The sequence below is a fragment of the Amblyomma americanum genome, chromosome 1 (genome assembly GCF_052857255.1).
Source record: "Amblyomma americanum isolate KBUSLIRL-KWMA chromosome 1, ASM5285725v1, whole genome shotgun sequence".
In the NCBI taxonomy this organism is placed as follows: Eukaryota; Metazoa; Arthropoda; class Arachnida; order Ixodida; family Ixodidae; genus Amblyomma; species Amblyomma americanum.
The window spans coordinates 452,553,274-452,568,812 of record NC_135497.1 but is presented as its reverse complement, the minus strand read 5'-3'; positions in this window follow the sequence as shown (position 1 = coordinate 452,568,812).

The following is a 15,539-nucleotide window of genomic DNA, read 5'->3' as shown; positions in this document are numbered from 1 at the left end:
ATGAATGCCCCAATTCCACCTCCCTTTCTGCTGCCCTCTGTTCTATTGCAATATTCCCATGCGTAGTCTGGGTTACAGGGTGGTTGCTCCATGTCTCTAAGATGTGTTTCCGCTAAACCATATACCATTAATTCCTCCTGTCTTAACTGTTCTTCTATTTCCTCCCATTTCAGTGCATTCCTGCCACCTTGCATGTTAATGAAACCTATATCTGAATTGACTTGGCCCTGGCGCTTGCGTCTATTTCTTCCCCTATGGTTCCATTGTCCGTTTGATCTTAATTCTTCCTTCTCTACACTGGTTCCTTCAGAGCTCTAGGTCCCCCCAAAAAAGCTGTTGCCTGGCGACCTATCCTACTACCCACCTTCTTGCCAGTGGCACCACCGTAGTGGATGCCATCCTGTGCAAAAGGGTGGGGCCTAACCTCGTACACTTCCCTGTTCACCTCCATCACCTCGTATCTTAGTCGTCGACTCAGTAGCCTAATTACCCGATTAGTCTCCACGACCCTCTTTTCCGTTTCGCGAGCCTGTCTCTGGACCTCTGGGATTGTGCATATGGTCACATGCACACTCTCAGAGGCCTCTCTAAGCCTACGCATCCCCACCTCCAACTGCGTCTCAAGATTCTGGCTCCTCCCCTGCAGTACATCATTGAGACCAGCATGGATGACCACAAGGTGTTCGCCATCCATGCTGCCCACCACCACCTCCCGGGCTCTGGCCATTGCATCCACCATGCACTTTCCCGACTGAGCCTCCACCTGCACCCGCCTGTCTGCCTTCACTGCCGTCAGAACGCCTCCCTCAACCCTCGCTACATTCGAGTCCCCGACCACCAGAACTCTCCTGCGCCCTAACTGTTCGCTTCCTAACAGAGACTGTTGGCCTCCGGATCGCTCTAGCTGCCTCTCCTGCCGCTGTACGCTATTGTCGCGAGTTTCCAAGCCCGCTTTAACCTTTTTCATTTCGTTCTCATTTTTCTCACTCAATGCTCGCTGCACTACAGCACTGTACGATTGACGAGCCTCGTCCCCCGCCTGACACTTCTCCGAACTGGGGTGCCCAGCCGGCCGCGACCTGAGCGCTTCAACCTGTTTTTCTAGCTGGATCCGCTTTTCCCGCTCTTCTTTAATCTCGCCCACCATTCGCTTCAACAGGGCGGCATTATTCTCCTCCTTTTTAATCAAATCGGCGACCTGAGCTTCCAGCTTAATCCGTGCCTCTCGTTCGACCTGCCAGTCCGCATTAAGTGCATTAAACCCAGCTTCCCATTCCCCTTTTAACGCATGAACGGCGTCCCCAAACCGCTTGCACATCTTACACACGAAGCTAGCCTCATCCGCCTCGGCTAAGCTCCCGAACCCAGTCTCATCTAAGTAACACCAACGGTCGCACTCCTGGCACTGTACTAACTCCCCGTCCTCGTCCTCCTTAACTTTCCTAGCTTGCCGACCCATCGTCCGGCCGGCTACGCCTTGTGAAAGCCCGCCAAAATTCCTATGCCGATAGCCCTCGACCCTGCGCAACGTAAAAACCCGCTAAAAATTATTCTCACACACCTCCGCTGGCCTCCCTACCCTTAACTCGGTTTAAAACTACCGCCCGACAGCATGTATACAAGTGTAAATACCAAAAACACTTAGCTTCGGACGTAGTCGCTGCAGCTCCCAGCCACGTTGCTCTCACGTTGCCACCTCCTCTCCACCGCCACCGCAGCCACTGCATGCGCCCCCGTCGGCGCATACAACTAGTGTGACTTTATCTGGTCGCCTGCGCTTGCTCGCGCAGACGGGAGTTTCACCTCCTGTATAGTTTTGCTCCGTGGCCGTGGCTCAGTAAAAGTGAGCAGCGGTTCTTTTGGAGAGCCCGTTCTCTCTAGCGAGACACCCCCGCGCCCCCGATTGCTGCACATCCCCGAACCTTCACCACTTTCATCGCGTGCGTTTTCCAGGTCGTCTACGTAAATAAATCTTCTCCCTATTTGTGCCACTTTATTTTTTTTGGACGTTCGTGCAAAAAAACCAGACCAACGTTACTAGATGCAGACAGATTACGTTTGGCGGGAAATTTGATATCAACCAGACCGTCAAAAAAAGAAAGGTAAGGGATATGAGAGTGTTTTTCACGTTTGTCGGGCACCGCGGCTTGGAACGATTATGAATAATCGAGATACAAGTTTTTTTTTTTTCCGCACTTAAAACAAAATATAGCCTAGATTTACATGTGACATCTTACTCTTTGCGATTCTACATGATTCTACCAATGCGACTGGGGCTATGAGGGGCGCTGTAGTGAAGGTCTCTAAATAATTTCCACCACCTGGGGGTCTTTAAATGCACTGACATCGCACACTGCACGAGACTCTAGCATTTCGCCTCCATAAAAATGCGGCTGCCATGGCCGGGATCGAACCCGCGTCTTTCGGGTCAGCAGCTGAGAACCACTGAGCCACCACGGCGGCTTGCAAGTTTGTAATTAATGACTAAAGCCAAACACACACAGTGAAATGCTTCCCACGAATTAGTTCGAGACTGATCGTGAGAGACTGATGGGATAGAAAAAAATTTCTACAAATACACGTGATTAAACATAAAGTGTAAACTTGATTATTAATTAATGACGTAACATCTCACTCTGCACCCTGCTCTTTTTATGCTGTCTGTTATATTAACGGAGGATAGACCCCCAATTTTGGTGGCGTATGTTTTTTTTTATTTTACAATGATGCGGAAGTTTCTACTATGCATGAATCACTACGTGGTATTCGCCTTGGACTGCTAAATAATTTATAATCGAATTTTGCTGTCAGGCTGTTCCGGTTGCTGTTTCAACAGCCGAAGGATAGCTGTGACGTAACTGCTTCATCTTTTTAATCTACTACTGCGCTGAAGCTAGCCTTCAAGAGCCGCAATGACAATGAATGCAGGAGCAGCGATTATATTGCAGTTTTTAGTTGTCTCACGTGGCCTATAACCACACACTGATGTCAGAGTCACCATTTGACTGTTGAAACCGAAGCAGCACGAGAAAGAAATTAGATTGTGAAATATTTATCGGTTGTAGGAGAATACCACGTGGTAATCCATGTATAATAATGCCCTATGCATCACTACAAACAAGAAAACACGCTCCAAAAAGATGGATGCCTATACTCCTTTAACCAAATATCAACTCTACTTAAAGATACAGTGCAATTAAGTGCTAGGTTATGATAGAGTAAGTGCGAATTTCACCATAAATTAAAGTTGCTTAAGAAAAAATAACGCTTCAGATATGCAAAAAATGATTGGCATGAAGTCCTTCAGGGATTGTATCAAACACAGCTTAAAATAGATGTTGGATTGCAATTGCCACAGAGTCAATCCTGGCTGGTTTCAGTAATGTGGTGTACAGAACAAAAGGTGCAATTTTCCCCAAACAATGAACAAAACATCTGTGTGCTGTTATGCCAGTGGTGAGGCACTGAGGCCACTGCACTCAGTACTGCAGTGCAGTGCAGTGCAGCACAAAGTATTCGTGGCAGAAATTCCTTTCTGGGCTGAGGAAACTAATTAAAGTGTGTCTGGATGCTGGCAGTGTTGGAGCAATCATGTTAGAGGTTATTAGAGCACTAAGTTGCTTCTACAACTGTAAGCGCACGCGAGCCGAGATCGAATGCAGTAATCATATCGGTGGCCACAATTATGACTACCTCAATCACCAAGACAATTTCTATTATTGCTGATAAACATGAAAAATTTAATAATAATAATAATAATTGGTTTTTGGGGAAAGGAAATGGCGCAGTATCTGTCTCATATAAAGGAAAGCTGATTTCAGTGGGATCAAAGAATAACTGTTATTGTGATGAGAATGTGGAAATGCTTGCAACTCGTAGGCTGTGGGATCCGTTAAAGAAATGGTATCATTAATAGAAATGTTTCTTCTTTCACACATCATATTCATTGCAATAAGCCATGTGTAACGACATTTTACCGTGATGAACAGAAAGATTAGGTTGTTTTCAAGGTGTCACCTTTTTCCTAATTTTCAGTTGCATTCACAAATGAAAGAGTTTAGTGGGTTTCTTTTCTAAAGAGATGCACACAGCACATATCGTGCATCTTTCCTGTCTATGTGATTTCAGCCAAAAGGAAATGTGGAAATATGTCCGAAAGAAAACAAATGCTAAGGAAGCTATTCCAGATGTTATCAACGGGATAAACTACGCTGCAGATAAAGAGCTGAAAGTTTTAATGCATATATTACAGTTGGCTTCCTCACAACCTGTGAGCACAGCCACGGCCTAGGCCGGAGGCGGCGGAATAGCTAACACTTTTTTTCCGCATGCACAAAAATGAAGTAGCATTTTTTTAACATTGCATGTAAAGATGCACCATGTATACTCTGCCCACAGTCTCAATTGTATATCCAACTTTGCCCTCAAGAACAGTGCGGTACGTATCTATTGCTCCTTTTCATTACTGATCATATTCTCTTTGACAAGGTGCTTATCACCCGAATCGAAAATGAAACATAATTTTACTACAGAAAAGCAGTGACAGAACAAAAAAATGTATACACAGGGCTATTTTACTAGCATATCCTATAAAGCAATGATCCAATTAAAATAACTTTTCTCCAACGTAGCATAGCTAGTTCTAGGGCAGCTTAACATGCCAAAAAAATCTTTTAACATGGCTTGAAGCATACCTGCCACAGCTTTCTCAAAGAAAACAGTGCTTCAATCTAGACAGCGAGTGTTCATGTGTGTACATGTGCACTGTCGACAGCAGCCCTGCAGAGGTTCATTTTGGTTCTTCTGCTTGTCCAAGGGCCTAGCTGACCATACCAGCAGCCAAGTTACCGTTGCATTTACTGCAAAAGCACTTGTGCAGCGGACTGTCAGATATCTATTACAGAAAGATGCTCTTTTGTAAGTGTGCTGTCATTTGTGCAAGATGGCTAACAACTTGTCTAAATGAAATCTGATATCTCACATTCACTGCTTAATGGCAGCCTATGCTTACAAATCACGTCATGCATGGAACCTGCTCATCAGTTGCGATATGCATTTATTTGTTTCCCTCGCAGCTCTTCCTGTAATGCTCATGTCCATCGCCGAATGTTGAAGGTTAATCGGGAAATTTCAAGCATTTCAAGTAGTAGCACGTAGACTCTTCTTATTTATTCCACGACAACAGAATATAAAAATTCGAACAGATAAAAGGACCGTACACTTCTTGTGGTACAAGGTAATCCACTTGTAACGATACCGGATATAACGTTATATCGCTTATAATAATCAAATGTTTTAGATTTACCATTTTCCCATTGACCCTTTGTAAAAATAAACAATTATAACTATGCAATTATTGGCGCAATAACGGATACAACAATAAAATTCTGGTCATCCAAGAGGTGTTTACCACAAAAATCTGCCTGAAGGATAAAAAATGAAACACTTTGAAGAGTATTACATGAAAACTCGTCTTTAAGGGGCTCTGAAAGGGGCTCTAATAAAGTTGTGGTATGTCTGGGATGTTAAAACATGCCGAATCACGAATATTATCCAGTTAGAATTTTTTTAATGCGCTCTGTAGAAGCTGGGCTATCTCTAGTCAGAATTTGAATTTCAGCGTCTTCGCGCCTTTCCCTCTCTCGTCACTTTTTGCTGATGGACGGTTGGTGCACCTCGCCGGCCCCACCTCCGGGGGCGAAGGTTCCTGACCCACCTGAGCTACATAGTAGCTGCCTGACATCTGAAAGAATCTAACCATTAATCATCTGTATATGGAGAGGGGTGCGACCATGAAAAAGTCGCCAGAATGGGCTTGCCAACTTTTGCACGTGATTGTGGGTTCTCTGCTGCGTGTAGAAGTGTCTTATTTGGCTCAGGAGTTCATGACAACGCAATGCAGTGCATGAGCGAGTTGATTTGCTTTCCTTGGAAGGAGTTTCAGAGTGCCACAAGCGGACCAGCATGGCGAAATCCATGAGGGGCTATGAGTGCATCACAAAAATCGGTGTACATTTGGAAAGTTGGCATGGTTTGGAAGGAATCTCGCTCGTGCATGCCGTAGACGATTCGAGAACTATGGAAAAAAACTTCAATCATTGCTGACAGAGAGCACGTAACCTTGAGCATGTTGAGTGATGCCCTCTCCACTTCACTCGTGCGTGGCGATGCCGGGTCGGAAAGAAGTGACCCAAGCTTTCTGGAAGAGCGCTATACTGCCGACGCTATGTGTACGTGTGCGCCTGCCTTGGTGCAATGTTACAAACAGACGCAGCACACCCTATATAGGAAGGGCATTCATGCCGTCAGTGGACCCGTGCCGCAGTCCTAGCTTCGATGAAGTGCTCCTGCACGACTCTTGGGTCAACACCTCCGACGCCCAGCCATAGACCAGTGATGGAAAGCACGCCAGTCTTTGGACTGACGCAGAGCCCGGTGAACAAACTGCGTTTACGTTGTCTCTCTCTTGTGTTCGTACACTGTTCCTGAAAGATCTTTCTTCTACTGTAGCCTCTCTCTATAGTGTTACTTTGCATGTGCTATATTGTTTTACAGACCACTTTGTATGTGTTACGGTAGCTGTCAGCCTCTCGTCAACACTGTAGAGCTCCTCTATGATGCGGGCTACATCCTGGTTGACGGCCAGATGATTGAAAGCTTCTATGAAGACGTAGAATTGGCAATGAACAAAGTAAAACCACATTACTCTGTACTGATGGCCAACTTCATTGCAAATGTAGGCAAAAAGCAGGTCGGAAACCAGGCGGAAGGTGACTATGGCATAGGCTCTAGGAATTGCAGGGGGAGTTATTAGTCTAGTTCGCAGAGAGAAATAATTTTCGGATCATGAATGCCTTCTTCAGGAAATGAGAAAACAGAAAGTGGACGCGGAAGAGCCCCAGTTGTGAGACTGTGTTGTGTTAAGGCCATGCGCCGAGCACAAGGTGTAGAAAAGTTTTATGCAGAATTTTTAAAAAATGTTAAAAGTGATCAGTGGTGTGGAGGGCCTAAAACTTTAGTTTTACTACCTAGTGATGCCAAAGGGAAGACATTCGAAAAATGGCCACAAGTGAAAGCTTTACAAATAGTTGGGCAACCTCTGCAACCATCGATCCTTGGCTGGGCAAGGATGCCGAGACTTTTAAGCAATCTAATAAAGAGAGTGTGGCTGAGGTGTGGTTAAAAAAAAGTGTGCTTGTAATAAATTGAGTATATTTTATTAAATCTACAATTCGCTTAAAACACCTGCTCTCTTTAAAAGCATGTGAAATGTCAACAAGTGCATATTCGCCTAAGCGCAAAGTTGGATGGAATGGTACGTGTTCATTAGAAAAAACTGTAAAATGCTTTTTCCTCAGTGTTTCGAGTTTACTGCTTGAAAATAAAACATGATTTACAGTTAGCTCGTCTTTGCATAATTCACATCGGGGGTTGTCTTGTTTCGTCAGCAGAAAATTATGTGTGAGGTGTGTGTTTCCTACATGAAGACAGTAGATAATCACTTCCGTGAAACAATGCTGGTGGGTGTGCAGGTCTTCCATTCACCTAAAAGTGGTTTTACAAAGTGCAGTTTGTTATTTGCTTCATTCTTCCAAGTGGAGTGCCATTTTTTCCTTACTTCACGATGTACTAAGTTCATGCAATCTTTAAAGGGAATATTTAATTTTTTATTTGCTTGCCTTGAGCTTGAGCAGCGCAGAGGTCTGCTCTCTCATTGCCTTTAATTCTGACACGGCTCAGTACCCAGCAAAGTTTTATGTTCTGTTTTTGAGCTACGGCTCAAGGACAAAACAATATCACCAAGCATTGGAGTGATTGCATTTATAGGGTAAGTATACACTGGGGGTGTCTGTGTAAATAATGCTCCCCTTTGTGTGGTTCTCATTTACTATTTTTCTTATAGCTATGCGCACAGTGTAACATTCGGCTGTGAAGATAGATGCACACTGTTTTAAGTATTATTTCCTTCTCATTCCCTCATAATATTGCACTTGCTGCATATATGCATCTGTTTTTGAACCATCAGTATAAAAGCCCGCGAAAGCATTGTATTTTTCCTCGAGTGCAAGAAATTCTTGTACTAAATGTTATTGTGGAGTTTGCTTTTTGTGAAACTGTGTAAGAGTGAAATCGCAAATTGGAGGAAAATTGTATTATGGAGGCAGTGGATCTCGTCTTCGCACAACGCTAGGCAATGTACGCCGAGATTCTGGGAAATCTCTTCAAAATGCAAGAGCAGTGGCCTCGTAGTTTGCGGTTTGTTGTCGAACAGTGTTCTAGATGGGCACTTTGTAACTATTTGGTGAGAGATATGTTTTGGTAGGGAACGAATTTTTCAAATGTAACGGCATGTGAGCATACTTCTTGCCTGTAAGTGATAGCTCGTTAGCATCAACAAAAGGACTGTTTATGGGTGACGTCCTGTATGCACCAATGAAAAAACGCGAACCTAAACTATGTACTGGATCGAGTCGTTTAAAGTACTATGGTTTCGCTGACCTATACACTATACATCCATAATACAGGGTAGAGCGTACTACAGAGCGGTAAATTTCTAAGAGACATGTTCTATTGGCCTCCCAGTGTTTTCGTGACAGTACTTTGAGTATGTTCAGGGATCGAGTGGCTTTCTTTTTCAGTGCGTTTATGTGAGCTAGAAAAGTGAGTTTTCTGTCAAATGTTATGCCTAGAAAATTATGTTCATTTTTTAAGGGTCGCTCTGTTTTGTTCAGGTGTAGGGTGGGATTTGCCTGCAAGCGTGGTTAGAGAGAAAAGAATGGCCACCGTTTTCTGCAGAAAAAACCGGAAACCCTTTCTGTCTGCCTATGTTGTCAGTTTGTTTATTGTTAATTGTATGTCTTTCTCATGCTGATATGTTGGAGGAGATGCAAGCTATCTGGAGACCATCTACATAGAGTGAATACATAATGGACCTTGGGATTACTTTACTAAGAGAGTTCATTTTACAACAAAGAGTGTTGTGCTTAAAATACACCCCTGAGGTACTCCATTTTCCTTATAATAAAATTTCTCAAAAGGGTTGAGTCAATAGGCAGACATTAAATGACCGGTCAGACAGGAAGTCTTTCAGGCAGTTGAACACTCTGCCAAGGATGCCGAGCACAGTTACGTTCTGAAGAATCCCGAACCACCAGGTCGACTCATATGCCTTCTCTAAATCGAAAAAGAAAGCAAGACAGTGTCGTGTACAAAAGCTTCTCGGGCAGTATTTTCAAGACTGATTAGGTGATATGTAGTGGAGCATCCCTTTTTAAAACCACACTGATGGATATCAAGAAGTTCACAGGATTGAAGGGCAACAGTTATTCTTATAATCGGGACACTTTCAAATGATTTGGCGAGGCAACTGGTAAGGAATATGGGTCTATAACTGCTAGGGGAGGTTGCTGGCTTCCTGGGTTTAAGAAACGGCACAATAGACTTTTCCATGCCGTGGAAATTTTCCCCGATGCCCAAACTTTGTTAAAAAAGTCCTGAAAGTGCCTCTACAGCAGAAGCAAAGACCACCTTCGGTAGTACTTGCTTCTCTGCTGTGATGTTGTGTTTTAAAAATGATTGTGAAGTGTGATGAACTAGAAACTGCAGAAAGGTATTCACCCAAAATGCTTGCCTGTTCTTTTATATTTGTCTGTATGCCAGGGGCTATCAGAAGGGGAACTGTGAAAGGGGAGTAGCTGAGCTTTTGAACTTTCTCCCACATTTGTTTTGATGTTGCTGAGCAGTTTATAAACGAAATGTACCTTTGCCGAGATGTTTTTTCAGCACTCAATGGTTACATCGGGCTTTCTATCTCACCTTTTTAAAGTTTAATAAATCTCCTGCGTTGGATACCTACGAAAAATTCCCCAAGCTTTGTTTTTTCTTTTTTGCTTCTCTAAAATCTTCTGTGTACCATGCTTTGTGATTTTGTTTTACTACTTCACAGAACTGAGGGTTGGCTAGTTGTGCAGCAGTAATAATATAGTTTGTGAAATGTTCATTTAGTTTATCTACACTGAGGTTGTTGGTAACTTTTTTCTGGGCTGGCCTTTTCTTGGAACAGTGCCCAGTCGGCTAAATGCAGCTTCCAACGTCGTGGTTTTGTTGGGATGAATTCCAGTGAAGATTAAGTGCTTGGGATTGCGCTAGTTGGAACGTGACAATATGTAAGACATGCACTGCTTAATCAACACGAACGGTTAAATGCAAGCTACCAACTGAGACTTTATTCCATTGCAGTGGAAAAAAGAAAAGAGCATTTGAGAAAAAAAACTGACAAAAAGAATAAGAGGGGAAGAAAAGACAACACTGAAGTACACCAGAGGCACATAAGAAATTCACATGGCTGCCAGTTACGCATGTGCATAAGTCAGGAGAAGTTTATATGGTTATGCAAAACTCCAAGCTGAGGTTGACAAGGACTTGTTTGCTGATCATGTTTTCTTTTCGAAAACTTAATTTTTTGCTTCTGCCGTATTTGCTAACAGCGTAGTGCACTTCTGCGTTTTTCTTCCCCTCTTATTCTTTTTTGAAGGTATTTGTGTCACATGCTTGTTTTCTTTTTTTCCCCACTCGAATGGGATCAAGTCTCAGTTGATAAAATGCGCTTAACCGTTCGTGTTGTCTTTAACTCTGTCCTTGTCAACCTAAGCAGCCCACGTCTTGCATTTTGCGGCGAAGATGTTAAGCCAATTAGTACAGGTAGATGATCACTTCCATGCCGGTTGTCTACGAAATCCCATTTAAAATCTAAAAATAGAATGCAAACTAAAAGATAAATCTCTCCTTTTTCCTGAGCTAGGCGAACAATAGGTTGGTTTTTCTGGTGTTTCATGGACAAAGGCTATTACATATTATAAAATCTACAAGTTGACCTCGAGTGTCAGTTCTACCACTACCCCAAAAGCTGGAGTGTGAAATAAAATCTAATGTTAAATATGGCTCTGGTAGCTGTTTAAAAGCTCTTATAATTCGTGAATGGTTACATTAAGATGTGCCTCCAGGTATATGCAGCACAGTGTAATTGTTTTAAATGTGTGTAAAATGGTCGCCACAGCTTCTAGCCTGGCTTTGAGCATATGTTCTTGACCTGCAACTCCATTTTTAACTATGATGGCAACGCCACCCAAGAGCCTGTTCGTCTGCTTTCGGTCGCAGCGGAAGACTTTAGTTTTTAAGAATCTGTGTTTTGAACCCAAGTTCGTCTCTTGTAAACACAAGGTCACAGGTGAGTGTGTGGCTAGGATGTCTCTTTATCAAGAACCCTGCAATTCCAATGCATAAAAGTCATCTTGTAATATAAGTGTAGAGAGAAAAACTAAGTGTTTTCAGGCTTTTTTTTTTTTTGTCGATCTAAGGAGCCCCGCCATCCATCCGATGCCGACGGCACAGGGCTGCCTTGACTGGTGTCCATCGCATCCTCGGATATGCTGGACAAATGTGTAGAACGCATGGTTCTTTTCGTGTTGGGGGGGCGTCTCCACTTGGGGAGTGGCCTTTAGGTCCACTGACCTGGAGGTCCGCCCAGCCTATTTAATGGGTGGTGGTGCAGCGCAAGCTGCTGCCACCAGGGGCATGGGTGGCCCTGCTTCAGGCTCATCTAGTGCAGCCTGGCAGGCGCCAAACGCCGCTACGATGGTGTGCCCTGTTGCACCACAGTGGAGTAGCTTGCATTTTGCACCGAGAGTACTTTCCATGCTTCTCTGAATGATGTTTTTTTTACATTTAGTGTTTCCTGGCAGCTCTGCAAACTGTGGCCGTATCTCTGGCCTATGTAGCATCGGCATGGATCGGGTATGGTCTAAGTTTGAGCTTTGTGTAGCCTACCTCCACAGAATCAGGAAATATACAAGAGGTAAAGGTGAGAACATTATGCTTAGTTGGTGTCTCGGGGTTGTTGCGGCATTTTTATCCGATAGAGATTAGTAACATTTTGGTCTTTCATTCGTTCCAGCAGTTGTCTCTCTTTTAGGTATTTTAGGTCATCATCAGAAATCACTACACGAACAGTGTCTGCAATATCCGACAGCTTCTCGTGTTGATGATAGTACAGAATTTCCAGAAGCAGATCTCCGAAGCAGATCTCCATTTGCTAACTCTTTGATCTTGTAACCTTGCTCTATGGCGTCGGTTAGGGTTCTTGAAACGAGGAAAAGTGACGCGTCAGTTTTTACAGGGTCTTCACTGTGTACTGCATGGCAGCGTGGGAAATTTGTCTTGCTGACAAAGAATTGAGCAGTCACTTCGGTGTGACCTCTTTTTGGAGGACGATCGGCGGAGAACAAGAAATGAGCCATGAAATATGTTTGCTGCTCGGTCACGATGCCAGCCACCCACCACAGAGCGCCTTACCCTCGCCAGCTGTACACCCCAACTATCACACAATATGGCGAAAGAGAGGGTACAGTCTGCCACACACCATTAACTCTAGCCAGCAGGAAAAAGGGAGAAAAACCAAGGAAGTAGGAGACAGGAAAGTTGTGAGATTGGAAAGTGAAAGATGAACTGGAGGACAGGAAAAGGCGACTGCTGATTTCCCCTGGTCGGGCCAGCCTGGAGGTGTCTAATGGCGAGAATAAAAATGAAAAACACTTCATGATATGTCATCCTGGCATCGTGCAAGATGTGGTCCTCTGAAAGGTGCGTTGTAGCGACCACAGAATGGCAAAGTCTTGAACCACATGAATAGCGCAGAAGAGACACGAAGGACTGGAAAAAATGCGCAGAGAGGTGCTAATTGCAGTCTCGAAATAGTTTGACTTGAAGAGGGAACAAAAGAAACTAGTTGAGGGGAAGCCCATTAATGAATTGGCAATAAGGGGATCGGGAAAAATAGAGGAATTCAGGATATCGCTGCAGAACAGATTTTAACAGGCTTTAACTGAGGAAGACTATCTTATTGTTCAAACAACTAACGATAATCTCACAGCTATAATTGCGGAGTGAGCATAGAAGTAGGTGGCAGGATGGTTCCACAGGATACCGGCGAACCATCTCAGGAGGCTAAAGATCTGATTAAGAAACACCAATGAAATAAAGCGTCCAACTACAGAGTTACTAAATCTGTACATGGTAGTAGATGTAAGGAAGGTCAATATGGAGAGTCGAGCATGCACTAAAGAAGAGGTAGCCTAAAAGCGGCGCAGGGGAAACTAGGCATAAGTAAAAACCAGATGTTTTATGGGGTGTTTAATGTCCCAAAGATACTCACGCCATAAGGGACGCCGCAGCAAAGGGCTCCGTAAATTTCGACCACCTGGGGTTCTTTAACATGTGCTGGCATAGCACAGTACATGCGCCTTTAGCATTTCGCCTCCATCAAAATGCGGCCGCCAAAGCCGAAATAGAACCCGCGTTTTTCGGGTCAGCAGCCGAGCACCATAACTATTGAGCCTCCTTGGCGGCTGGCAATGCAAAGGGGGAAAGCACCTGCTTAGGATCGGGTAACAGCTGATCTGTTTAAGGATGGTGAGGAGATTGTGCTAGAAAAACTGGTCACCATATATAGACAATGCATTATGACCCGAGCATACCAGAAGCTTGGAAGAACACTAACATTATCTTAATTCATACGAATAGGAGACGTCAAGGACTTGAAAAATTACAAACTGATCAGCTTACTGTTTGTTGTCCACAAGGTAATCATTAAGGTAATTGCTAATAGAGTCAGGACTACAACAAACCAAATGATCAGGCAGGTTTTCGTACAGGACACTCAACAATAGACCATATTGACACTATCAATCAGACGATAAATATGCAGATTATAACCACCTATATATAGTCTTCATTGATTGCGAGAAAGCATTTGACTGAGTGGAACATGCAGGCATTGCGGAATTAGGGTGCGGAAGTCTGAAAATACTGGAAGAGACCTGTAACGACTGCATAGCTACTACTGTCCCCCTAAAGTCAGCAATAAAATTCCGATAAGAAAGGGCGTCATACAGAAAGACAATCTCGCCAATGCTATTCACCGCCTGTTTGCAGAAGTTCCGAGGCCTGCGTCGAGAACAGTGGGGAATAACAGCTAATGGAGAATACCCAAGTAATCCGAGATTCGCTGATGACAATGCCTTGCTAAGTCACTCAGGAGACGAACTGCATAGCATGATCAATGAGTTAGGCAGAGCAGAATGGTGGGTCTAAAAATTAGCATGCAGACAACTAATCTTCAACAGTCTCACGAGGAAACAGCAGTTCACAACTGGTAGCGACGTGCTGAAAGTGGTAAGGGAATAGTGTACTTAGGGCTGGTAGTGACCGCTGATCCGGATCATGAGGGGGGATTAACTAGAATAAGAATGGGGTGGAGCGCATATGGCAGGTTCTCTAAAAAAATGAGCGGCAGTTTACCAATATCCCTTAAGAGAAAGGTATACATCAACTGTATCTTACCAGTACTCACCTATGGGGCAGGAACGTGGAGGCTAACTAAAATGGTTCAGCTTAAGAAAGGATCCTCAGCTCATCCCTTTACTGCGGGAACTCGACCTACCCACTACGAGCACCCTTAGAATTCTCGGATTATTGTCGTCTGCAACAGATTTTTCCACTGAATCAAATTATAAACGTCCTGAATCCCACCTCTTTTTTTTATCTCGCCCACAAAAGTAGGAGTCAACCAACGCGTGGAGTACATATCAGCCAGGCGATTTCACCTTTTTTGTTTTTCAGGTTTTCACGAATAGTTTCAGTCACAAACATAGCCACAAATGACGACCACGGAAAACAAAATAAGCGTGGACTCTGTTTTGTGTATCAGTCCGCCGATGGCAGAGTGGCAAGCCACCACGCGATTGGCCGAGAGGCACACCACGCGTTGCTTGGCTCCTCCCACCATCGTAGGAGAGTTCAAAAAAGGCGGCAGCCGGGAAGCTTAATTCGATTGAACCGAGAAATTGTCCGCACAGGACAACAATTCGAAGTTGCCAAGAATGCCTGGAGCATGCAGATTGAGTTCTTGGGGAAAAAAGACGAGCTGAGAATCTTCATTAGTGCACCTTTAAGTTAAGAACAATGCAGCGAGCTATGGAATAAAAATACGTGTAAAGTTAGACCAAGCGGGCAGAGTGGGTGAGGGAACAAACGCGGGTTAATGACATCATAGTCGAAATCAAGAGGAAAAAAATGGGCTTGGGCAGGGCACGTAATACGAAGGCAAGATAACCGCTGCTCCTTGAGGGTAATGGAGTAGATTCCAAGAGGAGGCAAGCGTAGCAGGGGCGGCAGAAAGTTAGGTGGGCGGACGAGATTAAGAACTTTGCGGGAATACAGCGGCTGCAGCTGGCAAAGGACAGGGTTAATTGTAGAGACATGGGAGAGGCCTTTGCCCTGCAGTGGGCTTAGTAAGGCTGATGATGATGCTGATGTATGTGCTGCTACGAGTGATTAGAAATCCTCTGTATTGTCACTTTGCTGAATGATGTTTTGTTTGCGAACTTCAGAATCCAACCCATTCTCTGGCTTGCAGCCTGTTAAAACTGGCAACGAAACGACCACCCCTCCTTTGTCACTTGGTGGCTAGATTCTGGCTGAGC